The following is a 10,371-nucleotide window of genomic DNA, read 5'->3' on the forward strand; positions in this document are numbered from 1 at the left end:
TCGAGAGATCTATGTAAGTATATGGCTCATTATTAAATTTTCTGTCTTAAAGAAACATCAAGGAGCAAATAATAGCGCGACCAGCTTGAAAATTCTTCTATACGCGGATCTCTAGTACTTTTCTTGAATAAAAAGAGCTCTTCATTTTAAAAAGGTTGTCAAGCCCTGGCCATGGTTTTACGATTAGGCACTTAATATTTGTATGGTATAAAATATCATGGCAAATATATGGGGGTATAGCTCAGTGGTAGAGCATTCGACTGCAGATCGAGAGGTCCCCGGTTCAAACCCGGGTGCCCCCTCTAACCGATTTTTTTTTAAATATTTTTACCTCATTATATATTATTGAATATATACTGCTTTTAATATTTCTATTAAACTATTTTTAATTCGTTTTGTAATTGATTAAAACTAGCATTGAGAATTGCCTTTGTATTTGTTCACATTAGATTGACGTGAAGGGCGTTGAACCGACATGGACTAATCTCAAATGTTGAAAAACCTGTATTATTGAAACTCGTCCTTATTTTTAGTGATAGATTCAAATAAAGTTTGTCGTTTATTTAATGAATTGATTTTTATTTCAATTATAAAACAATTACGTTTTTGATAAATATAATACATATCTTATCTTCATTGTACAAAAATGAAGATAAGATATGTATTTATTATTATATTTTATCAGTTTTAATTGATGTATTTTTTAAAACCATTTGTCATTCAATTCAACCAAAACTTTAACATATTAATCATTTTTTATTCACATTTTTCTTAATAATATTTATTTATTTTATTTCAATGGATAATTCCAATCAATGGATGCATTTTTTATCTTATCTTCAGCTCTGCACTCTTTTATCAGATATAATTGTTATATTTCATTATAATCATGATATCATTGAATTCGATCGCTATTTTTACTAACCTCTTACGTTTCACATGGTTTTCGTGTAAGCGGTCATTTTTTATATCCCTTATCCTTGATCGTTTTCATACTTTGCCATATTGCTCATTTTGGTCATCAATATACATAAGTTAAGGTATCATCCGCAATTACGATGGTGAAAAAATATCGTATTAGACACGTTTGAAAATACTGCACCGTATTACACGGTGACGTTTATCTGTCACATTTATCATTCACATCGGTAGTTTCATTACTTTTCGCCCTGTCAAATTTTAATTATTTAAACGCCCATAACTTTTTCTTTTTTCACTCTGTATTTTATCAAATTTGATTTATGGGTTCTCGTTATCTCTAATATATAAATATTTATAGTTTTGTGGAGGCTTGCTAAGCCAACGGTCTTGAGTGTTGCCACACCGGCCTTTATGCAGGGTGGCAACACTGTTCAGTGAATCTGACGGAATGACGTTTAACCCATAACCTCAAATCAAAACAAACTTTCTAACCAATACAGGCTTAATATATGTACACAGATCAAACAGTGATAGTTTTATTTTTAGTTATTAGTTATCAGCTGATCTAAAAGTTCTACTCCGGTTATATAACTAGTAAACTAAAAATTTTAAAATAAAAACCCTGGTAAAACAAACTTTTTTAAATACTAACCTTTTAGTTTTGTATATAATATTAAGATATATAATTATTATTTTTGTATAAAAATCATTGTTTAAATGATATATTTTTCAAATAATATTTATGTATGTATATTTAGAAAAGTGCATGCATTCTTTATCGTATCTCCAGTCTTGCACTAGTATTTCTTCAGTTATAATTGTTACATCTCATTAGACATCATTAATTTCAATCGCTAATATTATTCTTATTTTAAAATTAGAATCATTGCTGACTTTTATGTGACACAATATTATAAAAAAATGCTTATTTTAAGCAGAATGGATATCTTTTTAACTATGCATCCATTCTTTATCATATCTTCAGTTGCCGATCATTTGATCTGTTTTGTTTGATATTAATTACTTTTATTAGTAAATTTAATTCTTTTTTTTTTACACTTATTTTAGGTATAACAAGAATCATTGTTTATTTTTATGGCGTATCTTTAGAATAATGTGTATTTTTAAGTGCATAAAGTTTGATACTGAATGAATTAACTATTTGTTATCTTATCATGACCACTGTACATAAATAACTATGAACATTTGTAGGTAAATAGAATGGAATTGTTGTTTTTTTTTTATTATTAAAAAAACAAAAGCAACTGGTTTATATAAATGATAAAATTATCACATTTGACATGTTTCGTAGAATGAACCTTTATACCTGTATAGTTGATTAGGTATGAACCGAATCCGTGACTTCAGCATGTAAAATGTCTCGTTTTTGTTTTGAATATAATCCGATTCTATCCTTACACGTTCATTGAAATATTTAGGGGTCGCCAACCTTTTTTTCATTATTTTATAAATGTGAATTTAGGTAATTTAGCCTAGAGCAATACGCGAATAAAGTCGTAGAAAAGGCGATACTCCATAAGCGAACCCTCAAACCTCTCATCCTATTCCATACTCAGCTTCCGCACCCCGCCACCCCTTAGCGGCATTCCTCCAGGAATCTTCCTTTGAGTATAATAACAATAAAACCCAATCCCGAGATGTAATCCCGTATAACTGAGAATGAGAATGAGAATGAGAGTGCGCCGGGTGAAACGGACTAGTATCCACCGACTTTTTTTCCGCCCCCGCCGACTAGAGAGTTCTTTTTTCCTTTTTACGCTTTTCTATTTCCACGGTTGTTTTATTTTTTTCGCAATCCGACATTTCGCTAGTGTTTCGAACAAGCACCGCTGCACACATTTACTATTTTTACATTTTTCGTAGCGTTCGCGCGAAACAACCGGTTTTCGTCCGGTTGTTCTGTCGTTGTCGCTCTATATAAAGCGACATGCGAAATAAAATATAAATGGGAGAAGTGGGCGGTCGTGAGCGTGTTAATGAACTTCTGTCATATTGCATCGTATATGTATACAAATTTACATATGTATACATACATCGTTGTATCTAGCCACTATGTGACAACTGAGTACAATAACCATTGGACTCTGAACTATCGGACTTTTCCATATTTAAGTTTAAAATTTTTTATCTCTGTTTTGAAGAACACTCATCTATCTGACCCCACATTTTTTATTTCGTCAACCCATCCAGCTTCTAACCTCCTTACATCTTTTAACATCGTCTTGGGTACGATTTGAACAAAAACGATCGACTGAGCAAGAGATATATTTTTAGAGTTTTATTTATTTAAATCATCATTACTTTAAATGTATCTGCTAGTTGATGAGTTAAAAGAAGAGTTGAACATTTGGAGATTTTTACTTTATCTATGTAGTAACTATAGATGAAGTTTTGTGATCATGCAAAAATTCAAACTCGAGATTTTTGACTGATTCGAACTCAAATTCGATCACTGATTGCGTTTTCAAGATCTACATAGATAAAAATGTGTGGTTTGTCTGTGAGTCTGTGTATTTTGGGCATATTTTGAACACCATTCCTCCTATCAAATTGAAACTTCGTATCAAATACTGAAATATTTATAGATATGACGTTAATTTTTTTCAAATTTTTAAATTGACTGGAAATGGTACCTCCCCTTATAGATGTCCTATTTTCTTAAGTTTTTAAATTCAATTACCTCCCAAACCGCTTACCGAATCAAACCGATTTTTTCACGAATAATATGTAGATAAAAATTATAATTTTAATACCTTAATATTTTTTGAATATTTTTACCTCAACCGGAAGTAGTACCTTTACTCTACAGAATCAAGGTATTTTATGTTTTTCTCAAGTTTAATATTAATACAAAATTATATTTTTTATATTTTTTTTATTTCATACCAGGAAGGCATTACAGGTAAACCCCAATGCGCCTTCCTGGCCAAATTACAAACAATACAGCATTTTTTTATTATATAAGTCGCTAAATTACGAGACACTGACTTAAACTCGACAATTAACGAGACATCTATGAATTGTACATACATTTTTATTGTAATATTTACATTAATCATACTCAAATAGTGGTGACATAGTGGGTAGGAAGGATTCTTAGCCAATTTTTAATCGGGAATCGTTTCAACAATGAAATCAGAGAAAATTGGCAAACTCTGATAGGAAACGATCAACCAGGAGCACAAATCCTGGTCTGACCAGCAGCATTACTCAGAAAAATTCTTTTCAATCGAGGTCAGCTCAAGGGATCGAACTCGGCGCCTCTCAGTGTTAAGCAGAAGCTTAACGACCGAGCCACGCTGCTGGCTAATTATGTATGTATAGGTATAAAATTTGGTTTCCGTCAACCAGAAGTGACAGTTTACTCTTCGATTTTTATTTCACTATTTTTTTCAACCCCTTAAACACGTGTGCTCTTCACATGTTTAGAACTAAAACTTTTGTCTTGTGTAAGTTTCCATACATTTTCGCTTAATTTATATTGAAAATTCTATCATAACCGGTATGTGTAAACGTGTATGTATTTTTAATTATCGAATTTTGTTTTGTGACCTTCTTATATTCATCAAATACATAGGTAAAGTCATGGTTTAGTCACATCCGATTTATTTTTATATCGTATGGAAGTATTGCCTATTTTGTCTCATTTTTTTTTAATTTTAAAATTCTTTTTATTATTACGAAATTATGTTCACAATACATATTATATCTATTTTAATAGCTACTGATCTATTGATCATTTTATATTTTACAATTTTAATTTAATTTGGTTAGTAATCATAGTATAATATTATATTATTCTAATGTTAACGTACAGCATAATAGGAAAAAGAGCTCAAAAACTTATTTACAATTCTTATAAATGCTCATAACACATCTAATACATAATATTAATTAAAGACTCTCTAAAGTCGATGACATAAAACAGATTGTGTTTAGGTAATCTACGTTTATACCTGAAGGGTATAGACATTTTGTTGTAATCACCGAGACTCTTCACAAGTGTGTTAGTATGGTTACTAGTGATTGTCATAAAATCTACTGGTTAGTAGTTCTCATCTACATACTTGTCAATCGTCTAGTTGTAAATGAATTGCGATCCGAGCTCTCTTTTGTGTCGAAATTGCAATTTTGACACAGAAATTAACATTTCAATCTCTCTACTTTTCATTACTTAACATTTCAATCCTTATTTTTTGTTTCTTTTGTCAATTTTTCATGATGAGAATACAAAATTCCATACATTTTACATAGAAACTTTGTGTGACGTTTTTGACTTCAAATGCAATTAGTGCATTTTTTTTAAGAATGTTTATCATTGATGTTGATTGTTAATTTGCACATACACACATAATACGTTGGTTTAATTTAACTAATCGTTCCCAAGTTGAAATTCCCGCCGAGCTAACATTAAACGCGCGTCACCGAGCGCGTTGTGTTTTGTTTTCGTTTCTGCCGAAAAGTTGCAAAATCAAGCCCGGCTCGGGCTTGTTTGCTCAACCGTCAGGTGAGCTCAACTTTCGGTTATTTGCAGCCGACAACTTCTGTACTAATAAAAGTTCGTCGTTTACACATATTGCACTGTAAGTGAAACTTGACATCATCGTTCGCAGTACGAAAAGCCGAGCGCGAGTTTGTTCAAATTGCTTTTGTGTGTTTTTGGTACAACTTTTCACTTTTGAAACACAAGTTTCTTCATGCTGGAGAAGATCTTAACACGCCACCCCCTCCCCCTCTCACCCTCCCTTTCACAAAGTAAACTGGGTATTTTGCAAATATGATTTTCTCTTCGACTCTCCTCACAGTCCTCGTGCTCTCCTTTGAGTGCTCCCGTAAGCGAAATGGTTATTCGGAAAGTAATGCGTGTTTTATACGTCTTTTAGTGTAATGAAAATTAAAGTTGAGAGCGAGAACGAAACAATAAAATTTTACAATATTAAAATACACACTCTAGATTCAAATTTCGAACCTGTTCAGTGTTTTGGAATCTTTAATACGGAATTCCATTTATATGAAAGCGAAAAAGAACAATATACGCACAACATTATTATTTTTTATTATTACAAGGTTTATGTAAGCTTCAATTCATTTGTTAATATGGACAAACTTCCTACACTGTTCCAATCACTGTTCCAAAACTTTGCCATTTTGCGAAGTTTGGCCAACGATAGAGATTTAAATGAAGTCGATGGTGAAATATAATCGTAATAAACACGTTTAACTTTAACTTTATCACAATATATCTTATAAAAATTGCATTATAGGCTTTCATTATCTCTCATGCATATTTTTACTTATTTTACTAATAGATTATATTATTAATTCATTAGAACAATTCAGGACTGCCATCAGGAGAGTCTTGACTAATTGATCCATTTCTATTTCTATATATACTATATATTCTTTGTCTAATTATATTACATATATCCCTATATGTTTAATTTTGCATTGTCCTATTTAGTTATATTTTAGTTTTTATTCTTTTCTTTCTCATTTGTTTGTCTATATATACTAGATATACATGATATGTATTTTAAAAATCTATAAATCTTTTTGGACTGCGATCATTTATTTCGAACTCCAATATTTTACGAACCCTTTGTCATACTAGATTTTATAAGCCTACACATTTTGCTATAAAACTTGCGAGGTCTGTAATTTTTTTTTATCCAAACCAGGCCAAGATATTAGTTATTTTTATGTCACACTCATGCTTACAACTATGTAGGTAATTAAATTTCTTATATTATGTAAATTTTTGGTAATAAATAAAATTGCTTCTCAAAATATTTTAAGATAAGCTTTTACTACGATTAATTGAAATTATTTATATTCTTACTTACAACTACACCTACCTGTATATATAATCACAGAAACAATCATTTACCATAGAATATCATTTCAAACTTATCGTATAATACTCGACACATACTTATTTTAGATTGACATCAAATTGTCTTCAAAATTTTGTCACGTCTGAATAATTTCAGCAAAGCAAATTTTCGACAAAACATCTTCGACAGACATATGTTTTAAATATCATAAATACATATTTATATACTTCTCCAAAACATTCCTAAAGCATTGAACGTAATCTCAACCTCTCTATTAAATTTTATTCCGAGAAAATCCGTGTACTTTACTTTATACATAATAATACAACACATATTGGAGCGTAGTGGTTCCATTCAATTTGCATTATTATGATAAACACAATAATAATATGCATAAGAAAAATGTAGGGGAAAGAGTGAGTGCTTCATTTTTCTGGCTTTCTTACAGCACAAAAGGCTTTCACGGACATTGTGTGTTGCATTGTTACCACTGAATAGCCAAAGAGTATAGAACTTCTGACGATTACCTGACATGCTCTCCCCTCACCAGACAACCAACACGAGATATTAAAATTCACATCGTGAACATCCCCCGTTCCATACAAATATTGGACATATTGTGAACGTGTACAGGGGAAAGCTTCGAAACGATTATAATAAGCTTCGGCGAAAAAAGGGGGTGGGTATGATAATGCGCTAAGAATCCTGGGCCGTTTTCTTTCTCCAGGGGTGAAATCGAAAACCCTCAGAGGGGTAGTCATGAAAACGAGGCATTCATTTTTATACGGAGGGTGGTAAAGGGAGTGGGTGGTTTCGGGGAGGGTGAGCTTTTGTCATATTCTAACGCCAGCAAACATTTTCCGTTCAAATATTTATTTTTCGAGTGTTATTAGTATGAGACGAAAAAAAACCTTAATTTACATGGCGTTTGGATATTCACAAGATTGCGTAACGAGAAAAAGTTTATACATATTTTTTTGTAATATGGGAACGTTTAAAGGACACGGGTCAAAGTGTATTGAATGTCGGAGTTCAATGGATTGTTTTGAATTTTATGTGCTTAATATTTAAACAGTCTGCTTGTGTTCCGTTCAATATTCGAGTTCGTATTGATTTTATGGTTTGTACGAAATTTTATTTGTTTTATTTGTACGTGTGCTTTTTTCTGACAAAAAAGCCTATACATATTTCATTTCAATGGCCATTGCAGTTGGAAAACTCCAAATCTTGATTCCTATTGGTCGAAGACCTTCATCATATACCTCTAACATATAATATATGATAATTATTGGTCACAAAATCGTATCAGACCAATAGAAATTGAGTATTTTTTTCTATACTGCCAACAGTTGTATAGTTAAATATAAAAAAAATATTATTTTTTTATATATATACATATGTATGTATATTTTTTATCATATTTGTATCGAATATATTAAATGAATAATTTGCATCAAATTATTGGTAAACTCGTCAACGAGCAAAATGTTTGGAGAAGATTTAATTTTGATAACGTCAGGGTTGGTTAGGATTCAAATTATCTTGTACGTGCTTTATTAAATTTAAAACAAGGTTGGAAACTTTTTTATCATAAAACTACCCATTTGAGAACTAACACTATCTCGTGCTGAGGTCTTAAAATTTAAGCATTTATAAAAGAAGGCTATTTTAAGTATTCAAGCGTTTATTTTTTCGCAACCACAATGTAAGTGAAAATAATAAAATTGTTTGTATCTATTTTTTTACCAAATATTAAAGAATTTTTATTCAGTGAAAAAATAAATTAAAATATAGTATTAAAAATAAATAATATAAACAGAAATAAATAAATCAAACTGTAAAGGTATATCCGATCTTAACCTTTGAATGACGGAGCGTCGAGATCGAACGAGGGTCCCGAACCGGGGTCGAGTAAGACCCCAGTATTTTTTAATCAAAATACAGATTTTCTCAATACCAATGGATTCAATATATACTTTATTTATCATTTTATACATCAACATAAAAAAAGTTTAATTCCTATATCATGTTTTTGACTATTTTGTATTAAAAAATAACGACAAGCATCGACACGCAAACGCACGTAGGTAAAGCCAACAGGCAACTGCATGACTCAATAGCCATGCGTCAAAAGCGACGAAAACATTAGCTTACGAAAATATAGCTGTCTCTTTATCTCGCATTGATTCATCGATAAACAAGAATATGCAGGCGAACACTCAAAAACATGACTTATCGCTACCGCCATTAAATCATACTTAGAAATGTATAAATGTATTTTTTACGATGTACCCCTTTTCTAAATCATACAAAATCTATTAAAATAAACTTCTTGTAGTTCATTCTAGGAATACAAGAAATATGGGGTGTATAGCGTTAAAAACCATATAGTTATTACGAAAAACGTAAAAATTGGAGCAATTGTATACACCACTTTGGTGAGGGAGGGTTAAGGAAGTGAAAACTAAACGTTGTAAAAGTGAAACGAATAAATCCTTGTGAAAATTAAAACTTATAACAAATTAAAAAGTTATATCTGAACTTAATTTGCGTTATACATGACAATATAATTCAAGAGCTTTCAATTATATGCAACATATTTTTATCTTTAGCAATCAAAGGGGGATGATCAGATATGATATACATATGTAAATACAAATATGAATTTTTAATGTAATCATATACACACATATTTGCCCGTGACCTACTTATACGTCATACATAATATGAATGTGTGGTAAATAAAAAAATAGATAACGCAGCAGCAATGTTGACACACATTTAAATATTTCTAATATGTATACACGTGCGCACGTGCCCACGTACACTTTTCACGATTCTCAATAGTCTACTGGTTTCGAGGCGTACCATCATAACTGCCTCTTACGCCCGTCGAGATGAGATAAAAATGGAAGCGAACAATGCGAAAGTTAACAAACGAAGCATCTTATATCTGAGAGTGGCCCGAAATTACAATGAGAAGCGAAAAGAGAAAGGAAAGATGAAAAAAAAAACGAAAAAAAGAGAAAACGAAGAAAGAATATTCTTCATTGCTGGCGCGTACCCAAAATGTTATCGTCATGTCTGTGAGTCACTTAACGCTTTTCGCGCAAGCACCTGAACTTTGTTCTCGGACCATTTTTTTTCCTCCGGGAGAATAAATTTCACAGCTTTTACTCTTTAATCATTTCACTACTTACTGAATTTTCAACTTGCGTAGAATCATTTGAGTAGAGAAAATCCCAAAAATGTACTTTATATTTCAATGTTCACCTTCTTTTTCAATTACTATTAACCATAAAATCGTCCACCTACCAATTTCTATCATCCTAGAATTATATTGCATAAATACATATCCAAATATTTATTAATTTATTTAAAGTTTAGGCCATTGTAGCATTACAGTATTAGCATTACATTACATTGTAGCATTGTAGAATTCCTAATACGCCACAATGGTCAAAAATAAAACAGAATAGTAAAGAAACAAAATAATAACTAAAGAAAGACAAGACAAAAATAAAAAATATATACACACAAACAACACATTTAACACAATCATAAAAATAATATAAAAGAAAAAAGGCATGTATTA

General features: G+C 31.0%; 1 non-coding gene across 1 annotated transcript; it reads left to right on the top strand.

The window, feature by feature from the left end:
- Positions 1-230: 230 nt before the first annotated feature.
- Positions 231-302, top strand: TRNAC-GCA (transfer RNA cysteine (anticodon GCA)). Its single transcript has one exon. It is a non-coding gene; the product is annotated as a tRNA-Cys (tRNA).
- Positions 303-10,371: the final 10,069 nt, after the last annotated feature.

The sequence above is a fragment of the Arctopsyche grandis genome, chromosome 13 (genome assembly GCF_051622035.1).
Source record: "Arctopsyche grandis isolate Sample6627 chromosome 13, ASM5162203v2, whole genome shotgun sequence".
In the NCBI taxonomy this organism is placed as follows: Eukaryota; Metazoa; Arthropoda; class Insecta; order Trichoptera; family Hydropsychidae; genus Arctopsyche; species Arctopsyche grandis.